Raw genomic sequence first — 23,331 nt, forward strand, 5'->3', positions numbered from 1 at the left:
CTGTAACCGAAAATGTAGAGATTATGAGAATTATTGGCTGATGAGTTTTGGTTTCAATTTTTCCTTTTCGAAGTTTTCATTTCTATACATTAGGCCATAATTTCTCAAAGTGGGGTACGCACACCCCTAAGGGTTCGATTTACGTAATGGTGGCAGAATTTAGGTTCAAATATTGTCCAAAATTACTCGTAAATTGACTCTATTTGCAAGAAAGAGGCGGACCCACCACATATTTCTTTGGCACTTTATTTGTTACCTTTTATTGAATATACACCTTATTTTTCTTTCATAAAAAATTAGATAGTTAAGGGGATCGCTGTCCCCTGGAAATTTTAACAGGGGTTCGTAGAGCCGATAGTTTGAGAAACCCTGTATTATACACTGTACATATTTGTTGCAAAATATCCCCTTTTACAATGACATAAGGAGTCACGGTATTTAACTTATTTTCAGTACACCACGACCGAGATATTACTACTATCTCCTGTGTCTCCACTCTCTGGTCAAATTACTCACTAAAAGTAGGTCTACTCCATGCATTTATATTGTAACAGCCCTTGACTACTTCAAGATCCTAAAATTAGCTTCGCCTTTAAATAGAATACATTTTGATCAAACGGTTATCGGGTTATCTCTTCATAAATTGCCAGTTTTACAGCTAATCCGCAGACTGAGACCATTTCAGAATCCATTTTAGTGTTATAATTAACGATAAAGTAAGTATCACGATAAAACTAGCTTAAGTGAGCTGCCACATTGGGGAATTACAATCGTCTTCAAAGCGGAGTGGCCACGCCACGCCACGCAGCTGTGGCTGCGATACACTTGAGTGTAGAACATCGTACACCGCTCACTCGAGGCGGAAACGTTGCGTATCCGCGGCGTGTCCGCTACGTGACTGCTCCGCTTTAAAACGCTTGTAATCCACCAGTGTGGCAGCTCACTAACAGTGCAGTCAGTAACAGTGTGACTCGTTGGGACAAAACATTTTAAAGAGATGTCCCATCGGGCAACGGTGTAACTGCATGGGATTTTTTTTTATCCACAACGAGGAAGCTCTTGGCCTGTATCTCACCTGATGGTAAGTGAAGATCAGGCCGAAGGTGGAAGCGAGCTTCACCCGGAATCCTCAACCACGGAGGAACTGGTTATCTTACCTCTAACTGCCGGAACACAACAATGCTGTTAACAATGTTGTTATGGCGACAGACTTAGGTAAGATGGTGGTAGCTAGCCAGGCGGACTTGGAACAAGCCCTACCACCAACCAAACCGAACAGAAAAATCTGCCCCCGTTGGGAATCGAACCCGGGACCTCTTCGTCCGAAGCAGGTGGTCGTACCACTAGACCACAGAGGTAGTTTTGTTAATTTTATTTCCCAACGAGTAACAGGGTTAATGAGGATTTTTCAACAAAACAGTCTATTGAACAATCGAATTAACTATGTGTAAGTTTGTTCTGTCTAGGAACACGAAGATAAAAATTGTAGCATCTTTCATAGTCATCATAGATGCTATTGCAACAAAACTGTTCAGTCTATTACACTGTCGACTCTACATCCCCACTAATGAGCAAACCACTCATTAATAACCTCGTTAATTGGTACAGTCGCACAGTCGCACGTGTTCAGCCGGCCTGCTGTCAAAGTCCATCAGCTGATTGCTGCAGTCGCCGTGCAGTCTAACTTGCATCCAGGGCTGGCAAAATAAAAAATAAACCCAGGGTTTGAAATAAAAAGATGAAACGCGTTTTGGGAAAGATGAGTCATTGTGTAATTTGGTAACTGAGACGCGTATCAGGTAGTAAGACTCAAAACTGGTATTAATTTCAAGCATGTACCTATTGAGGCTTTTTATAAAATTAACAGCGGCCGCCCGCAACTTCATACGCGTGGATCCCGTTTTACCCCATTAGGGGTGGAGTTTCGTAAAGTCCTCAAAGGTGACTGACTTTGTGCTTTTAGATAGATAAACCGAGCAAATAGTTTTGATGGTTTTGTGATGTCAGTTAAACAAACTTAAAGAGAGGGTAACATTAAAATGTGCACAGTAGCAAAAACAATTCGAAAAATTCGCAATGCACGTGCTCCACACAAAAAAAAAGACGGAAAACATGTGCCCTTCATTCGAGAAATATCGAACAATCAATAAATTAAGGTTGTTTCGCCTCGATTTGATCACTCTTATTTAATTACTATAAATAGAAAATACCTTGTCGCCCTTGACTGGACTTTTTGCGGCGCAGTTTTGGTAAGTTTAGGTTTTTATTTTGGTCTGACTTATAAATAAAGTAAGACGCACTGTCTCGCCCTTATAACCTACCGATCGGGTTACGTCAGGATTTTTAAAAACAAAATAAACAAAAGAGAATTCAATGTTAAAAGTATTTTTTATTCTTTGAAGATCCGGGCCATTTCAAGGCGATAGGGAATAAGCACTTACAGGGCAGATATGTACCATCCTAGACTGCATCTCACTTAACACCAGGTGCGATTGCTGTCAAATATCTGTCTTGTCTTATATGAAAAAAAAAGAACTGCTATATGGTTCCAGTCTAGCAGTATAATAGGACTCTGCGTGGATATCGTAAGAGGTGACTAAGAAAGAAATATGCGAACATCAAGTATTCCTCGCGCGGGCACATAGCTCGTAGAGCTGATGGCCGCTGGGGCAGGAAAGTTCTTGAGTGGCGACCACGAGCCAGAAGACGTAGCGTGGACAGGCCTCCCACTAGGTGGACCGACGATCTGGTGAAGGTCACGGGAGGTGCCTGGATGCGAGCGGCACAGGACCGGTCTTTGTGGAAATCCTTGGGGGAGGGAGGCCTTTGTCCAGCAGTGGACGTCTTTCCGCTGAAACGAACGAAGTATTTCCAACCTGTCTAGCCAGCATGAGGAGTGTAGGCCAAATCCTTTATTTGCCTCTGGCAAATTAGAAAGGGTCTTGCTCCTCTGGTGGTGACTTGATGACCTTATGATGATGATTTGACCAAATTATTGTTTACACATCGAACTATCTGGAAATATCAATCCAGAGTAAGCTACAGCTCCTACAGGAGCGTCTTTCTGTATTTCTCACTTTTCTTCAATGTTCTTCTGTACTATTGTCAATAACTACTCTGAGAAATAACCGTGGGTCACGCTCTGGTCTGAAAAAACTGTATTTGTTATTAACTTTGTCAAAGGTGATCATTTGTCATTTTAGATCTTCTGTACACCTCAAAGACAAATTAATATTTCAATTTCGAATTGTTAACCTCCTCATTGTTTTTTTGAAGTCTGGGAAAAACTCCTTGTGTTTACCCTTTTTTTGTTTTTTTGCCACGTTGGCGGCCCTGGCGGTGTCCAATTGATCTCACGCCTGACACCAGCGATTGCCCGCGCGCATCTCGTGGCTGTTACCAACCTAACGATTGATTTGTCTCCGCAAGTGCATTGGTGCTATGTATGCTTCTATATCTGGTAGAAGGTCAGTTTATGCGCTAAGCGGTGAGCTCAGCTATGCATTGGAGATTTTACGTGTTTTTTCAAAGGCTTTAAAATGTTATGCCATTATTTTTTATTTGTTTTATATGTGGTGTGCAATAAACATTAAATTTTATCTATCTATGGACAATTAATTCAATAGTTTCCTTAGAATCTCAGATCCTTTATGATTTCTTGGAATTTATTTAAAGATTCTTTACGATTTTTCTTTTTATTTCTTTTGATTCTTTGATTTGATTGGTTTTTCATAAAAAAAGATACGTTATACTTCAGTACCTATTATATTATCTTTAAAAAAAACAGACACGTCTATGGAGATTAAATTCAATTTATCGTTTCCTTAGAATCAGCTCCTTTATGATTTCTTCGAATTTATTTCAAGTATTAAGGATTGGATCGGTTTTTCCATAAAAGTATACATTAACGTTTATCGTTTATAAAGTATCTTTAAATCTTTAAAAATCAAATATTACATCCCAAAACTTTATCTAAGTATTACGAGTCGCCGAAAATGATATGTCGCCTCGAATTTACATTAGTTTTGCGTCTCACCTTATAATATTTTTTATTTTTTTATGTTTTACTTTGGCCTTCCTAGTAATTCGTTTCTTTTTTTCTTTTTACACAATTTTGGCATTATTTTTTGTTTTTTTCATTTTTGCTTCAATAAATTTACATTTTCCTTTTTTATTGTTATTCCTTTTTTTATTTAATGGCGAATTGATAAAGGCTGGGTGGCCAGTAACAGCTCGTTATATTCTGCACATTGTCGCTAACTAAAATGCAATTGCAGCCCGTTGCATCTCATTGATCCCTGACATCGGCGATTGGTTCTGCGCACGCACCGCGGGAGGTCCACGCTTATTGGTTATTGACTTGTGCCCGCGTGATGATGAATGATGACGTCACAATTGGAAAAGATTTCCATGGTGTTCTGGAGTAAAAGAGTCGGTTTTGGCGGCGATATTTTGATATGTTGTATCGAGATTGATCGATTTGATCTTGCATTAGCAAGTACGGTTTGAATCGACTTCAGAATGACTGAGAAGTTACTATAAATTCTAATTTCTGTTTAGTTTTTTGACTTGTTGGGCACTTACCGCTGCACTTCACAGACACTGGTTAACCTATCAAAAAATTGTGTAGTTTTTTTTTTTTTTCAATATAAAACCATATTAATTTCCATGGGCCTCATAAGAAGGCTCAAGGTCATCCAAAGGGCGATGAAGCGGGCTATGCTCGGAGTTTCCCTGCGAGGAGAACCAAAGTAACCGACATAGCTCCCAGAATTGCTAAAATCAAGTGGCAGTGGGCGGGGCACATAGCTCGTAGAAACGATGACCGTTGGGGCAGAAAAATTCTCGAGTGGCGACCACGGGGCGGAAGACGTAGCGAGAGCAGGCTTCCTACTAGGTGGACCGATGATCTGGTGAAAGTCGCAGGAAGAGCCTGGATGCGAGCGGCGCAAGACCGGTCGTTATGGAAAACTTCGGGGGAGGCCTTTGTCCAGCAGTAGACAAAAAAAGTGCGTATTTAAAGATTTTACGTCCTTAAATAAATCAAGAAGTACTTTTAAAGGTCAAAAGATATTTTAAGGACAAAAATAAGTACAAAAATACGCCTTTCATCTAAATCATTAAGTTATTTTACACAAATTTATTCTTAAATAAATTTATACCATTAATTATGAGTACTTAAAAAAAGAATAAGCCACACCTTCCGCCATTGATAAAAAAGTCGACAGCAACTTTTTTTTATGAAAAAAGATAATAAGCCATGTTGTATTGATGTATTCACAATGACAGTGTGACCTTATTTCTGTTTAGGTATTTTAGTTACTTACATAACTTTTAGGTAAAGTGACCCTTGAAAAAAGTTTTTTTCTTGTGTTACTGGTCTCTATAAAAATACTTAATGCTTAGGCTGGGTTGCACCATCTTACTTTGACTTTAACAAACGTCAAAATCTGTCAAACTCCATACAAAATACACCGGTTATCGTTAAAGTTACGGTCAAAGTTAGGTGGTGTAACTCAGCCTTAAACTATTTTGTTTCCAATAGCTTTTATTTAAAAAATACAAGGCTTTTTTGTACTTTGTTGCTAATGTAACTTATTTATTATTATCTCTATACATTAAAATAATAACATCGGACTAACCTAAACTCATAACATAAAATTTTATTAAAACCGACTCTATAAAACCGTATCTACAACAGGCCTCCATAATGGTTGATACCCCCGAAATAATCTGAAAGGTTATATTCCAAATTTATGTTAACTCAAAGGCTAAAATCTAATGTTAATAGTTAATTAAAACCTGAAAACGGATCGTTAAATTCCAAAATGCTAACTAACTAGATTTTACTGCGTAGTAATTTTTTCGTCCGGTTTTAAATGGAAGATAGAGCGTTTTGAGAAGTATAATAAGGTGTATAACATAGTTATATTTTTAAGTTTTTAGCAATTAAGAATCACACTCTAAACTACTTTTTTTAAACATATTTATTTCTCTGGCATTTATTGCACTAAATTAATATTTCACTGACAATGTTACCCCTTCAAGCTCTCCAATATAAAATCATCACTACATAGTATTAAACAATGTCGCTTTCCGCTGTCTGTCCCTATGTAGATATGCTTAGATCTTCAAAACTACGCAACGGATTTTGATGCGGGTTTTTTAATAGATAGAGTAGTAGTAGTAATGGATTACTAATGTTTGGCCAAAAAACGTTTCCCAAATTATCACATCGCAAACAACGTTTCGCAAATTTTTATTTGGCAAATTCTCATTTGGCAAAATAACTTATTGCAAACTTTTAATTCGCAAATGTCGTTTTTGGCATATTATTGTTTAGCAAATTATTGTTTGGCAAAGTATGTTTTGCCAAATGTTTCATTTGGCAAAAATATTTCACGATAAACTATTTACAAAATAATTTGATTGGTGCATAGAATGGATACAAATTAGCTTGTGGTTATTATTTTATTTAGTAGGTAGTTAATATAAAATTTGTTCTTATTTAATTTTCTTATTTCATTCTCTTTATAGAAATTTCCAAATGATTCATTCACAATAGAGGTGATTCTAGCGCTCGGCGGCCGCTGCCGCGGCACGCTTCGCTCGCCTTCGCGCATTAAGGGTCACTGTTCTAACCTAACCTAACCTACTATTTTCTGCAATACCTACTTTTTGCAACCATACTATTTTCTGAAATCTCTTTGTTTTACATAAAATTCTTGTGAAAACCATGATCATGTGCCTTATGCTTTGATTTGTGGGAACGGTGGGTATGTGAAGTGTCAATTTGACCAAACAAATTATTTGGGATATAATATTTGGCAAAATAAAACATTTGCTATATAAACATTTGCCAAGTAAAATTTTACCAAATGATAATTTGACCAAATGAATTAGTTGCGAAAAGAACAGTTGCTAAAAGTTCATTTGGGAAATGAAACTTTGGCGATAAGTTGTTTGCGAAGTGATATTTGGCGAAAAGTAATTTGGCCAAACGGAAGGAAGTAGTAATACATGTATGCATGCATAATTTGCACCCGTGCGAAGCTGGGGCTGGTCACTAGTCTTTTATATAAAAAAACTAACATATCTAACCTTCACTTTATTTTTTTTTTATCTAAACGTAGAGCCTGTGGCAGCATGCGAGCATTATTCAATACCAAGAAACCTATAATGACCCTATTCCCACCAAACGACAGCCTAAACTAATAAAGTATATAAATATAATTTGCCCGCTCATCAAACCAAATTCCCACAATGTCTCGCAACTTGACCCACGCCGCCCCAGGTGTTAAGTATCTGATAAACGGATACATTTGACGGCTTCGTTTTGTATGTTTACCGGCGGGTCAACGACCTGTGTGCAGCGTAAACAGAAAAGCCAGTTCAAAATGAATCAATAGGTAGTTGTTGTTGAACGGATGTTGAAAAAAAAATGTTTTTTTTTTGTTGTGAGATTGAAATAATAACAAATAACATGTTGAACCGATGTTAATAAAAAAAAGTTGTTGTTTTTTTTGTTGTCAGATTGAAATAATAACAAATAACATAGTATAGTGTTAGGGGAGACCGAGCTGAGGTGGAATTGTGTAAAGCAATCGTAATCATTTGACAGTTCATAACGTACGATAAAGTCAGTTAAAAAAAGCGTTTGACAGAATAATCGTAAGTTATGAACTGTCAAATGATTACGATTGCTTTACACAATTCCACCTCTGAGTTGGAACGGAGGAGAGTTGTGACGTTGTCGATTTCATCATCTCATCATCATCATCATCATTTCAGCCATAGCACGTCCACTGCTTAACATAGGCCTCCCCCAATGCTTTCCATGTTGATCGATTGGTAGCGGCTTGCAAGGTCGCTGATAGAAGTTTATAGGTTTCCAAAAATGACAATGTCACAACTCTCCCCGTTACAACTCGCCTCGGTCTCCCCTACTACAAGTGTTTTTTATTTTTTATTTGGAAACTCGAGCTTGTACGTCAAGCTTTGTATTTGTTGTGTGAATGTTTGTAATCTGTAAGGTCCTTTAATGGTGTGAGGTATTATATAACCATGGTATCAGACGTCGGCAGCCGCATACGTATTCGTGCGATCATCGTCTAAAGTTGTGTCCGAAAAGTTCGGAGTTTAGAACCGGTTTCCATTTCAAAAGATTTCTGTAAGTACTTAGTCTTAATAATTTTCAGTTTTGATTGATGCCTTGTTTTTTGTTTGTTTATAAATTGATGATGCAGTCTTACTTTATCGCAATCATCATAAATAGGTATTTTAAAACAGTATTTTTCTTGTTTCAATATTTTTTTAATTATTATTTTGTAACTTTCACGTTACATAACTTATTTTGTAACTCAATCACATTTTTTAAATATTATTTAAAATTACCTACTCGTATTAAAAAGAAACGCACTTGTAATAATTATTTTCATCATAAGTAAATGTTTTGAGAATCATCAATAGAATGGTGAAACGAATTCTACCGGTGTCCTTTTTTAAAACCATTTAAAAAACATAAAAAAAATCATTTGACAAAAGTTTTTCTTTAGTTTTTTAATTAAATAATACTGTCTTTCTAGGTTAACTTAAAGATATCGCTTAAGCTGTTCTAATTTTTGTGCCTCTTGTAATTATAAATTTAGTGTGGTATGCTCTATAGATTATAAATATCTATCTACTGCCCATCGAAATAAATCTATCGCCCGCCAATGCGACTGCATCTATGATACAACAGCGAAGTGAACTGGCTTTTCTATTCTGTTTGTGGTTGTAATCTATTCGAATTCTAAGTATCTTTTTTGACTTTATATAAATATCTAGTCTTATGAAAAGGCAAAAATCTAAGCTTTGAAATGAACGGAAAATTACCTGTATTCGTAGACTTACTTTATATGGAAACAATTTCTTTGAAATTTCGTCAAAACTGAAATACAAAGGAATGTCGCGAAATTATTTTCTTTGAGAGATAAAATATATTATGTAAAGGAAAAGTAATATAAGTTATATTTAGTTTCTTTTCAGGTCTTTATGAATAGATAAATAGATTTAGACACGTTTTTATGAAAGGACTCAAAATGAGATTATATTCGAATAAGATTTAAGCCTGTCTGTATTATGACCCATCACAGTCTTAGGCCAGGTTTCCACCAAAACCGAGAGGAGAAAATATATTTTTGAATAATCAAAAAGATTTCGAACCGAAGTTAAACGGAGAATACATAGTGAAAATATCGAAATCTAAGGCCCGTTTTTCACCAACAAAGACGAGGGCTATTTATAATATTCCAATATAATTTTGATTTTTTCACGAATCCTCTCCGCTCCGCTTCAGTGGAAAATATTGAGCAGAGCGAATAAAATGCAAATGTATACAAAGTGCAATTTATTTATTCCTTGGTACTAAATAATAGTATGAAATAACCAGGGAGGCCTATTTATCCAGCAGTGAAAGAAAGAAAGAAAGAAAGAAACATTTATTGCCATGGACATCACAAAAGACAAATGAGGTAAAATGAAAAAAAAGCAAATAAGACAGAGGTGACATAAAACATACAATGAATGAGCAAGTAAACTAAGCAGTGCCACCCTGTCGCACAGCGATGCCCATCGCAATGGGACCCCACTCAGCATATGCCGTGGCCCCCGGTGAGGGAAGCCACGACGCTGGTTTTCAGTGTGCCCCATGCCGAGTGAGAGTCACGGACACTAACCTATACAGTGGACGTCATTCGGCTTAAACTAACGAACGACGTAAAAATCATTTTTCTTTCTTTCTCTCCTCATTATCTCCGCTCCGCTCTGCTTTGATGGAACAAGACCCTAAAAGGAATCTATTTTTGGTTGTTTATTCACACTTAAGCATTTCAATAACGGACCGGAGTTTTTAGATTTGCTTTTCTTCAAACGTTCTTCTTATCTGTAGTTAGCTATTCAGTAGTGTCTGAAAACTAGACGAATTCTATTGCCTCCTTCAGATTAATTTATCATATTAAGTATATAGCAAAAGCCTACTACATATTACATTCCCGAACACTATCGCGCCTATCTAGGATGGCACATATATCTGCCCTGTAAGTGCCTATTCACTCTCGCCTTGAAAAAGCCCGAATTAAAGTATTCGGGAAACAGCAGCAGGCAGAGAATTCCAGTCCCTAGCTGTTCGCTTTATAAAAATTATCGAAACGCATAGTGCGAGCTGGTGGAATGTCGACAATGTAGGGATGGTACACTAACCTGCGTCTGGTTCCCCGGTGATACATTGCTAGAAGAAAAAAAATGTTTTCTAAATTAACCTGAGGAATCGAACCGGGAACGAGTTATATGTTTATATGTATATGTTACAGTCAAAACTCATACGAGTAATCGTTCAAAACCACTTTTGATGATTTTTTGCACTCAAAGGTGGTTTTGACTGATGCCCTTGGTCAACATCACTTTTGACTGATTACCTATGAGTTTTGACTGTAACATATACATACAACTACCGTCACGATTGCATCACCTCCAGGAATATGGTATGAAGGAATAAAATCTGAATAATTCGGTCAGTATTGTCTAACGTCACAAGTAAATGTTAATTCAATGAAGTGCGCACGCGCATTGATCAACCTGCCTCAATAGAAATATCATAAAGGACCCTTTACGTATTAATGCATTATAATGCCAGTTTGAATGGGTAAACTTTAACCTAATCAACATAATATTTATCTGACGATGCTATCTGAGTAGGAAAGAGACTTTTTCTAGCAGATTTCTCTATGCTCGTTTGCCTGTTGTCCCATAAAAAAATATGCTTGGAGCTGTGCAAGCAAAAGTTGTTGTTCGTCTGACAGATACATAGGTTACTAGGCTTCCAGGGTCTTATCAGCAAATAAGTAGTAAAACAGATCCTACATGTAAAATATCCAATAATAGCGAACGTTAAGACATACAAAATTTTTAATCTATCTATACAGGGTGTTAGGTAAATGGGTATATGAGCCGACACTAGCCCATGTTAACATGGTCATATAAATGGTATGGTGAAGTCAGAAATTTTACTTCGACCCAACTCCACAATCTAGTGGCTGCACCAAACAGACAGTGGAACAAAAATTTCACCAAGTGATATCCATTCAAATTGAGAGTCCCCCTAATCTTGGTCCACCATCTCTATAATAGTCTCTCAATAACTCTGAAGTCACTTTAAAACGAAATTGTATCCCACTTCTACCCAACTCCACAATCTAGTGGCTGCACCTTTATGCTTAAGAGGTTTCACCACGTGAGAGCGATGACGTAAATGCAAAGAGCCTCTTGAAGTGCAGTCGCTAACCGACCCAGTTAGATCCCGAGGGAACGAACAAGTTGCAACAAGAAACCTTAAGCAATCAAATTAAAAGGTTCTGGGAATAACTTGCAATTATGGGTGGATGTAAAAGGTGATGTAAGACTTAGTTTATTACAGAACGAAGGCCAAAAGTAGACCTAATTGCTTTTTCTAGTGAATTTGTGAAAATGTTTATTTAAGAATTCAGACACCAATTGCCACAAATTTCGTTCAGGAACAATATCCAAATTATCCCAAGAAAATTTACGTTCTCATACTAATTGATTACAGTTTGTATGAAAATCTTGATTTTTTTGGAATATTTGAACTTTTTTCTCTTGGAAAAGTGGTTGCATTTAACCTGTAGAAAAAGGTCAACCTGTTTAACCATGTGTTTAAAAGACTGTGACAAATAAAGCTGGCTAACATTGATACCAAATATTTTCTCCTGCATAGTTATTCTATTCGAATATTTAGAATCTTTAAATTACCGACTTTATGGATTTGCCTTTCTTCAGTGATTGTATCTGTTTGAGCGAATTTATGCCCGTTTGCTATAATCAATCCCTATCCAAATCCGTCCATCTATTGTCAAATTCAAATCTATTTTCGATCAAATATCCTCAATTTTCGAAGCGTTTACAAAATGTAAAAATGTTGAAAATCTTAGATATTTTGGCCAAAAACACTTTGAAATTTGACAGTTGAAGGACGGATTTGGATTAAGAATGAATATAGAAAATCGGCCTTAATCATCTTAAATCTAAAACCCAGGCTAGTGTCTTAGAACTTCTGTCTACAGTAATCTGTGTAAATCTTTCTTCAAGATGACATCACCACAATGCAAATGCTGTCCTGGATTTCAGACATGCATTCGCATTTTCTTTTTTTAGTGTGTATAATAAAGCTGTTATCGTATTTCCATACATCAGTAAGGATTTATTGCTTTGGTCCAAGATAATATTTAGCCGTCTATGTTTGTATTCTGAAACTTGAGAATAATTCAGGCCTGCTTAACTAGTTTAAGTAAAAAGTATGTTTTAAGGGACACCTTTCAATTTACGACCTAATAAGTAGAGTCCACTTACTAAGCAAGCTCTTTCTTAGGTAAATACAAAATTAGCATTAAATATTAACTTTTCTTTTTGTTATAAGCATGACAAAATGATATTTGAATACTACACACTGGTCTTTGTCAAAACTTTACTAACTTTACTGCAATAAATAATTTGAATTTGAATTTGAACTTTTTGGCTTTAAAGAATTAACAAAAACTTTTTCCAAAAAAGTAGCTATGTTAATATTTTCAATAACGCACGTTTTAATAATAATTGTAGTTATAAAGTAATATTAACCCTGCCACTGCAATGGGGCAATAATTACCAGACCTGTTTATTTCCTACATTTAATTTTATTTAAAACGAGTCCTTCACTAATTCAATAAGAGTTTTCAACAATGTCAAAAGCCCAGCATTTACTCAATCAAAAGATAATCCTACATTTACTTATACCTATACTGTCAAATCAGTTTTTTGCGATGTCACAAAAGTAACTTTTTGCCCGAGTCATGTTACGGCAAAAAGTGAAAGAGGTCATTGCCAAGGTTGTAATACTAAGCTGTGCTCCAGCGTTTGTTTGCGTTATGCAATATTTATCTATTTACTCTTTGTGTAATAAAAAAACATAATAAGCAACTAAAAAGGCCAGTGCCTGAGGGTCATGCGTCCATTTTAACATAACACTCATTTTGATTGATAAGTTTAATCTAACTTTGACCGTAACTTTGTCGATAACCTGTGCTTTTTATATGGATTTTGACAGCTTTTTGACGTTTGTCTTAACTTTGACGTAAGATGGTGCAACCCAGCCAAAGTTTTTTCATTTTTAACGAATTTATTGAATTTTGTTCATTCTGGCTTGCGTTCATTTTTAACCGACTTCCACAAAAGGGGGACGTACTTAATTCGGTTGTTTTTTTTAAATTATCAAATAAGTTTTTTCATTTTTATTTCAATCAATATTGTGCTTTATCCGGCTTATCTGGATGAGATCTGTTTCTGGCGGTAAAACCCATAATTTGTAAGATAATAGTAAAAGGAAATAAAATGTATACTCAATGATTTACACGTGTATTGATAAAACTTTTATTTTTTAGATTGCATTAGGCTTTTTGAGATTAAATACCCATTTAAAATAATCCAATGCTGATTAATGCAATAAAATGCTCAATAACATGAAGAAACTAGAAAATTTTGTTTTTTATATCTTTAATATTGTTTATTAGGTTTGAAAAACTTTTGTGGCCCTTTTCAGTGCACGTTAATACACGTCACACAATAAGGGTAATGAAATCTAAATTCTATTTAGTCCGTCAGACAGATAATAAAAAAATATTGGACACGTATTTTTCCATTTTTTTTTTCATAATCGAATAATAACAGTATTATATTATATTGATTTGAAATGACGCGTGACGTTACTTATAAGTAAAAATTCTACATAGGCGTGACGTAACGTGCCATTTCAACTCGTTGTTGGATTGTTATTATTTAATTAAGAAAGAAAATAAAAAATACGAGTGAAATATTTTCTAATTATCTGTGTGACTGACAAATAACTGAAATTTTGTCATTTAGCCTACTGTCGGTATCTGAGCTGATTTTAATTTATAGACTGAATATACCTAATATAAATGGATTTTTTTTATCTTTTTGAGACAAACTCACAAACTGACAAACTTTTCAAAACCGCGCTGCAACCGGTTAAGGAGATGCTTTCGTCATTTTTAGTTTTTGCTGTCTGCTAGTAGTGCGCAGTTGTAAAGAAATTCCGTACCATTTGTTTTTATTGCACTTTTTGCCAGATACTTACTAGTTGCCTTTGGTTCCTTATGTTACAGTTAAGGAAATCTTGTAAAGATTAACTTGGCTTCACTTTCGACGCTCTTCATAAAACACATGATTATCGGCTGTTGATATTTGTAGCCAACTTTGAACCCTTAACATAATCTAATCTTTTAAACCATTGACAAAGGGCATAAATATGTAATTATGCGGAATTTGAAATAATTATGTACAAATGTTTAAAAAATTTGAAATAATTATGTACAAATGTTTAAAAATCTTCTCTAGCTCTTTTATTAAATGTTTATCAATCAGACTTTACTGTGTTGTTGTGATAACTTGGTTGTCAGACTTTAAGAGATGTTCGGAGTCTGACGTTGCTCTGTCTCATCTCGAAATGAACCCAGAACCCTTGAGAGTCAATATTACTCAATATAGTTCAAAGATTTCTACTCTATAGGTACCTATAACAAATTATGCCAAGCTAAGTGTAAAGTTTCGAATACAAACGAGGGATTTACAGTTTTGAGCAGAATTTAAACAACATTACACATTATTACTCTTTACCTGACATTTGCTTAAGCTACAACTAATATCATTTTAATAGCTTCTGGAAACTGTACAGTAATGCCTTTAGTAAGTATAGTCTGAAGATCTTTTAGGTATTATTTGATACCTAAATCATGTACTACTTAGTTAAAATATAACTACTATGTATAAGATCATAACTATTTATGTAAATGTTAGTTTAGTAATAATTGGGTATTATGTAAATGCCTACAATATTGTAGTAAGTGCAAAATGCCAAAACAGGTGACTGACTACTGCTGAAATTGTGTGATGACATCAAGAATATCATAGAAATTATATTTGAGGTCATTCAGAGATAAATAAGAATGAAATAATTGATTCTCGTTAACTAGCTTTTCTTAATTAATAAAGTAGATTGGAACCTCCATTTAAGCAATCGCTTTTCTGAGATCGGGACGGAAATCGCTTTTCTCTCTCAAATTCCCTATGCCATGAATTTCTTGGAAATCTTCTCATAATCTTCTCACATTTTTTCAACCCATTTGGGGATGTAATTTAAAAATATCTCCCTAAAAAACTCTACAAGATTTTATCTAAAAACATCCCTTGCATCACCAGCACTGTCTTGGCTTTATCTAAGGATCACTCATAAAAAAAATCATAAAAAAAACTCATTTATTTATGCAATTAGGCTTTTAAAAAGCACTTTTACACGTCCCAGTATTAACCCTACCACTGCTTCAGGACAATAAATGGGCCAGTGCTAAGAAGAAGCAGCGCCCAGTTAGTATGCCACTCCTTTAAAATCTAGATTTAATTTTTTTTAGCTAGCAACAAAGATGGAAATTTTCAGACATATCAACTGTTCTATTTTCAGCTAAGTTCGAATTTCACTCAGAAAATAGAATAAGAAATGAGATTGTGTTACCAATAACTAAATCTCTAGCCGAAAATAATAAAGTAAATTGGAACGGTCGTGCTGATAGATTGGATAGTTATTATTTTATATTATGGACAGATATTTTTGTCGACGGATTTACCGGCGTGAGTTTATATTAACGTTATAAACAGGCATATATTTTATATACACATGCACAGTTTCATCAAAATCCGGTCAGTAGATTTCACTTGAGAGTTCTCTAGAGAATAACAAGGAACCATCCATCCGTTAAAATTAAATTAAAGTCCTTTCTATAAATAATAGGCTTTTAAAAAGTGCTTTTATTATTTTTATTGCATTGTCACCATCTTTCTTTTTGGGTGTGGTATGGACTGTGTGCACGTAATGCACATAATATACAAACAAACTGAAAGTTTTTAATTTGTAAGTATAACATTGATATGAAATTAATTCTAATATTCACGGATCTCTAACATCTCGAAAACCACAAGTACCTACTTTCATCGCTGTCCTTCAACACACCTGCTGTTTCGCGCGCTTTTTCGTCGGCCATCTTTTTTTTTCCTTTTTTTTCACGTCTCTGCTCTGAGTCATTTTATCCGGGGCTTTCTTGTGGATATTACGTAACCAAACCAGTTCGGTGGCTTAATATTAGTTCGAAGAAATTGTTAAATAATACTTTTCCTCGTTTGGTGTTTTCAAGGTTGGTGTATTTTTAGCCGTGCATTTTGTTTTTGTGAGGTGCCTTTGTGATTTATTTTGGTGAGTCATTTAATGCAATTCTGAAGGTTACTATTGATGATATTAGTTTCGTCATTCATGAAAGTTGACAATGCCACGATATGTGACTGTTTTTTGTTACAAAATAACACCTATAGCAAGTTAAGATACTACAGTATTAAATTTGATGCACCGTTGATATAAGAGGTAAAATAACATACTTCTAAGAACATTGTTACTACCCTACTAACATAGTCTCTAAGATCAAATTGTTACCAACCAAAATATGGACTGCTTTGTCTGAAAATAAATGTTTTTTTTTTTATAATAACTTGATCTACCTAAACCGTAAAACGACGACAAGATTACATTGACTTTACCTGCCTAGCTTGCACTTAGGAAATCAAAGACTGACAATGTCAAAATAAAAAGGTTATGGAAATATACTTAAATATTCTTCAGTTAAAAATATCTGACGATTGAAAAATCAGCCCTAAGAATTTTAATTTAACTTACACGTGGTATTTTGTGACTGATCAGTGTAAGCCAAACTTTTTGCGCGTGTCATTTCTTCGCGCGTTTTTTGTTTGACTGATGACGGGTTGTCATTTCTTCATTTTTTGTCTGTGCGATGAATCATGTGGGTATTACAGGCTTTCTATTACGCAATCCCATTGAATATAGTGAGGTAATATTACTTGTGTTGAATTCGAAGGTTGCTGGTATTGGCAAAAAGTGTTCAACACAAAAAACTTACGATGTAGACACTATGACGCCTTCTCGGACCCGTATTCAGAAACGATTTTTTTTCATGGTTGAGTATGTGCTTAAGTTTTAATGTAGTATTCATAAAAAGGAAGCTCAATTAATCTCAATTCAATTTATAACACTGACTAGCTTTTGCCCGCGGCTTCACCCGCGTCTAATTTTGTCTGTCTTAGAAAAACTTTATCGCGCGCGTCCATATTTCAAAAATCGGGATACAAACTATCCTATGTTATTTCCCTGGACTTAAAACTATCACTATGCCTATGCCTATGGTTTAGACGTGACATACAGAGTTACTTTCGCATTTATAATATTAGTAGGGATCTAGTAAATCGAGACCAATCAATTAGTATAGTAACCATGACTTGACTTTGAATCGAAATTGACTCTTGTTTAGTATTACGGGCAATTTTTTTTTGTGGGTTTTGGACCTCAAACAAGTTCGAAATAAGGATACATGAAGCGTTTCGATATATTTCGACTACAAACGATTCGCAAACATTTTTCTTTATTTGATTAGTTTTGTAAAGTAACTTTGGATCGTAAAATGTGTAGGACCTACTTAAATTAATTTGAAAATGTCAAGTTTAATATACAGGATGTCTCGTAAATCAAGCACAACCTTACTACCACACACTTAGTCTTCACACATAACCATGAAAAATGTTTGTTCTATGATTTTAGCAAATTCACATAAATATAACTCGTCTTCCCATACAAAGTTATCAAACAGAATAATATAAAAATGCATATTATTTTAACATATAATTTATACGTAATATTATTAAGAATAATAGGCTACTTTCTTAAAAAAAATTTTTTAGTCCGTCAATTTTAGTATAAAAAACTATTGCACACGTATATCAAACAAATAATTATAAAGTTATAGTGCGTTGAAGTTCCGCGCGACGTCACAAAGTGCTGCAATTTTACGCACTCACTGACGTCACGGGCATTTTCTTTAGAATTTTGGTACGCTTTATCCCTTTACATTTTCATTAGTTTTAAAAATTGAAAAATAGGTGTTGAGTACTTTTTGATAAGTTAACTGACGGACTAATTAAAACTCTTGCTTCTTTACCTAGTAAACATCAAAAATCAAAATCAAAATCAAAAAATATTTATTCAGTTTAGACCACAAGTGGCACTTATGAACGTCAATAGAAAATAATAAAAAAAGAAAAAGGTAGCCCTTATGGGGCACTTTACATGTCTCCTTATCTTTTGGGCCCTACCATCCCTATTTAAAAGTACAATAATGTAAAAAAATGCACGGAACCCTCTGCATTAGTGTAACTCACACTCGCCCAGATTCTTAACGATACTATAGTGGTAATAGTGCTTCTGCAATCTCACTTATCGTACAATTTCAATCTGATAGCCTGGCTGCCGGTTTGCTTCCGAATAACAACGGCAACTGTGGTCGCGGGTTTGAGTCCTGAAGATAGCAAATGTAAGTGTGATGGGCATTTGTAATCTTTATAACAGCGATTAATCACGAAATCTCAGAAACTGTAACACCTACAAACTTGAAACTTGGCCTGTAGGTTTCATACAGGGTGTAAATATCTGCTAAGAACGGATTTTACGAAACTCCACCCCTAAAAGGGGAAAACGGAGTCCACGCATACGAAGTCGCAGGCGGCCGCTATTCTTTTATATGGATTAATTTTTGTCCATTGAAGCTTTTCTGAGTATGAAACTAGGTAACATAATTTGGACATGTTTAGGATGTCTAGAAAAATATTTCATTTTTATTAAAAACTAACTATGTAACCATCAAATAACTCTATAAATTTTTTTGAATAGTCAGGGAGACAGGTGAAGAAAAAAAGCTTTACAAAAAATACTCATATAAAAAAAACACAACTCATCATCTTTTATTCATCGCAAAAAATTATACTTATGTCAGAAACGCGGATACAAAACCTCGGCAGCATATCAGGCATACCTACTCATACATTTTTTGCTCGCTTTTGCTTCCGCTACACGCTACTCGTGAGTCCTCATGCTCATTTAACCTTGAACTAATAACGGTTTTCGTTGCCATGGCAACGGCTGACGCATTCAATTACAAGGATCACACATTATTCTACAAGATTTATTGCTTAATGACCATGAATTATCACAGTTTCATTTGCCAGTGCATAATTATTTGATTTACGACCAAAAAACTGATAGGTGTATTAGAAAAATAATTTCAGTAATTGCTAAGCAACGATACCGATTATAGTGATGTGGTTGTGCCGGATTTCGGTTTATAATTTTTGAATTGAAAAATCGATGATATTAAATTAGTTTTGCTAAATTTTATAAAGTAAAATATATAAATATTTCATCGAAATATAAGTTTTGTGTGGCTGAATAAAACGTTTATAATTTTAGCACCGATGTAATTAGTAATTTAAGTTAGAAAAAACTTAAATGCATTTTAAGAAGTAGTCAGTAAAACATCACTAAGTTTAGAATTTAAATTGAAAATTCGCACGTAATCGCCAACTAAATTACGTTTTAAGTTACAATGTCTGATTCCGTTCGGTATTACCAAAAATTGAGATATAAATGTTAATAACCAAAAAAAAATATATGCCAAAAATCGACTCTATCTCCCGGACTATAAACTTCAAAATGGGTTATCGGATGTACGTCGTAAATAACATTAGGATAGTTTTTATTATTATAATGACAGCAGCGAAGTTTGGAGTGATTTAAGATGTCCGTTTTTTGTTGGGTGCGATCGTAGGCAACTATTGAACACCTGTATTTTAATTTTAGGACGACGAATGTCAAACTTTTGGTAGTTTGGAATTATATTTTGATAAAAAAAATACCTTATTAATCGATCACCTAGGTAGAAAAACTCATAAAAAGTCATCAATTATTTTTTTATTAAACAAAACCATTGTTAAAAAAATAGTATTTAAAAAAACAATCTTTATACAACCGGTTTTATTAAGATTTTTAGTACCCTAACTGTGGACTTAGGGTACTAAAAATATTTTTAAATAAACAGAAAGTTTTTGACTTATCCGTGAAACAAAAGTAACAAAATTTCTTGCTCTGCTTTTTCTCAGCACTGTAGGCTACATTTGTCCTATAGAAGTTGTAGGGTTTAAATCCGAGATTAAACAAAACTTGGAAAGTATTTTTTTAATTATTCTTTTGTTTAATATTTGATTGATGATTGGTAAGCACTATTTTTAATAGTCCATGCAAATAAAGAAATTTTGTCTTTGACTTTGATAGCGCTTTTTAAGCCAAATGTATGTTTAATGATTTTTTTTCTCTTCTTTTATTTGTTCATTAATTAGTTTCTTTTATATGACAAGTAAAAGTGTTTCTATTTCAAAAAATAAATGACAATTTTTCATTAAAGCATGCTAAAAATCTAAATTCAGAAACGGGGTGCTTGACTCCAGTAAATGTCAATTTTGACGTACGATCCGCATCCGAATTACCGCTCATCTTGCCCTCATTATCTACTTAGACCCGACCCTTCGAGTTCACGGTGAAGGCTGACGATCAAAGGCACGTTAATTCATCCGGCTATTTGTCAAATTATACCATTAATGTTTGTACTTTTTTAACTTCTCTTTACTGGTTTAAAGTTTACACTTTTTTATTTATCTTGTGTAATAAAAATAAATTTAAAATTTAATTTTTAGTGGATTTTTTTTTAATTTTCAGTCAAAAATAAAAATGATCAGGACAGTCTACTTCTAGTTATTGTCTAAACTAATATTATAAATGCGAAAGTAATTCTGTCTGTCTGTCTCTCTTTCATGCCTAAACCACTGAACCGATTTTGATGAAATTTGGCATAATAGAGATAGCTTGAGTCCCGGGAAAGGACATAGGATAGTTTTTGTCCCGGTTTTTGAAACAGGAACGTGACAGACAAAATTCCACTCGGGCGAAGCCGCGGGCGGAAAGCTAGTTTATTATATTTTTTAATTTAAAATATTATTATTTTTCAATTTTTATTAAAGAGCTAAGGATTATCCACGTTTTTAATTTATATAGCAGATGTATGCAAAAAGGGTCCCGAAGTATCAACAAGAAACTGATTAAAAAATAAAGGAAAATATGCAATAGAACACACGGTGTTCAATCTTGTACGGCACCCACCATTATTTGCCGCTCTCGCACTTAACCGCTTTTTATTTATTTAATCAAAAAACTGCATCGGCCATCAAACAGCATTACGACTGACATAAAATCGCGGGAATGCAACCGTATGTCAATAATCTTCAGTTTCTCCAGCTGCGTGTTTTGAACAAATCCGTTTATTTGCTGTGTGTGGTGTAAGCTACAAGCAGTAGACTTTATTGGCAGGTAGTTGCTAATTGCTGATAATATTTTTAATCGATATTTATTGTCCGTGGTGCATAATCTTTTCTTAAAGTTTTTAAACCTTTGTTAGTCACCTGTCATCAACTTTGCAATGGAGGGAAGTCGAACCTTAATTTCGGACTCCTCCTATGTTCTTCTGATTATTTCGTCGCGGGTCCAATGACCGTTTAACTTTCCCCGGGACAAACTTGACCTTCATTGGTTGGGTTTTATGGCGGTCAAGCTGTAGATCCTGGCTACACAGGAGTTGCAGTGGTGGGAACTAGAGGTGGGAATAGTCCCGTTTACAAGCAGTAGACTGCTGTCTGATGGCTTAGTGTGAGTTTACATCAAACTTCGTCACTGGCGAGCGCGTAAAAAATGACATTATATGTACGGATTGTACAGCGCCCCTTACGGAAACTATCAAGAACTAAAATTTTTATTTATTTTTTAACGCGTTCACTACTGAGGACGTTTAATGTAAACTCATAGATGTGCTATAATCGTCATGTTCCAACTAAAGCTTCCTCGTTGTGGGTTAAAAAATCTGCTTGCATCCAACTCCTTCGTCATATTTTATATCCACCTTGTGGACTTATCATTCACCATTTAGGTTTTTAAATAATTACAACAATTAAACAAAATAATGGTACCTACCTATTATCATATCGGAAAAGTATTTTTTAAAAATCTTAATTTTTTTTTATCTGCATATTTTTACTTCTTTAGGTACGAGTACCTATTTATTCCGTTGACTGGAATTATTTAAAAAAGCGTCCGAAAATCTAACCACCGCTTTCGCTCATGACTCGCGTCAAAAATCCAAACCCGTTATAAAAGTTTGAGCAGCGGAGACATGAGTCACTCTGAGCGAAGTATAAAAGAAAAAGGTATAACTTAACATCATGTTGAAGTACGTGCTAGTGATTGACTTGTGAGTGAATGTTAGGTGTAGTGTAGTGTGGATCGCTGTGGCACGGACTCTGTAAGTACGGAATAAGTACTAGTACTTAATACTCAGTGGCAATGAATGAAGTTTGTGTATTTAAAATAAAGAAAAATGGGAAGAAAGAAATGATATTTATTGAGCACCTTAGTAATTGTAAGTGCCCTGAAAAGGGCCCAACATTTTGATTTGATTTGAATACTCAGTAGTGGCAGTTGAATGAAGTTTACGTTAGTATTAGACTGGTCGAGTTAGAAAAAATAAGAAAGAATAAAGGTACTCTATTAAGTATTTACTCAACAGTTAGTGACATGAAGTTCATATTAGTTCTGAATCATAATTGTAAAAAAATACATTAGAAAGAAAAAATATTTATTTACCACTTCAGGAAATGCACGGAAAGTTCAAAAATAACATACAAATATGTAAAAATGTTACCTTACATTACATTTGAGAGCTAATATAATTTAATAGTTATAATAATTTATATAAAATAGTACATTAACACTCATATTTGCAAGTCGCAGTAGCTCGTAAACTAAGTTTGTACTTAGTTTATATTTAGAGGATTACCTAAATTGCTTTAATACAATTACCTATTCTTTCAATGTTAATAATGGTTAAAGAAATAAAAAAAAAATGTAACTCGTCAATGATAATCTAGCTTGTTGTAGGTATCATGAAATTGCGTATATTATAAATTGCATATAATACTTTATTTAAAGAAAAATATATTGAAAAAGTCATGGTGATAAACCGTAGAGCCCAATGGTTGCAACAACATATAAATTGTAATGTGACATGCAATAAACGTTTGAATTTCAATTTGAATTTGTCTTCTTTACAAATAAGTAAATACATGTACTCGTATATTACATATTATCCGACTACAATTATATAAAAACAAATAGGACATTAAGAGATAAAACCTAAATTAATCGATTGGAAAATCCTTTATAATTGACGCACCTTA

The 23,331-nt window shown here is 34.4% G+C and overlaps 1 protein-coding gene across 3 annotated transcripts in view; it reads left to right on the forward strand.

Moving 5' to 3' along the window:
* The window catches only part of LOC114353434 (neural/ectodermal development factor IMP-L2), an 83,623-nt gene that overhangs the window by 18,871 nt on the left and 41,421 nt on the right, over positions 1–23,331 (forward strand). Inside the window, exon 1 of one of the 3 annotated variants that reach the window (XM_028305454.1) lies at positions 8,098–8,170. The exons of 1 other annotated variant lie outside the window; for it this stretch is intronic. The gene's annotated coding sequence lies outside the window, so the exon portion shown is untranslated. Of the gene's footprint in view, positions 1–8,097; positions 8,171–22,295; positions 22,398–23,331 lie in introns of those variants that run through there. One more of the 3 variants, XM_028305453.1, reaches the window with a different exon arrangement.

This window comes from Ostrinia furnacalis, unplaced genomic scaffold, assembly GCF_004193835.3.
Source record: "Ostrinia furnacalis isolate ACB-3 unplaced genomic scaffold, ASM419383v2 OfSCF1657, whole genome shotgun sequence".
In the NCBI taxonomy this organism is placed as follows: Eukaryota; Metazoa; Arthropoda; class Insecta; order Lepidoptera; family Crambidae; genus Ostrinia; species Ostrinia furnacalis.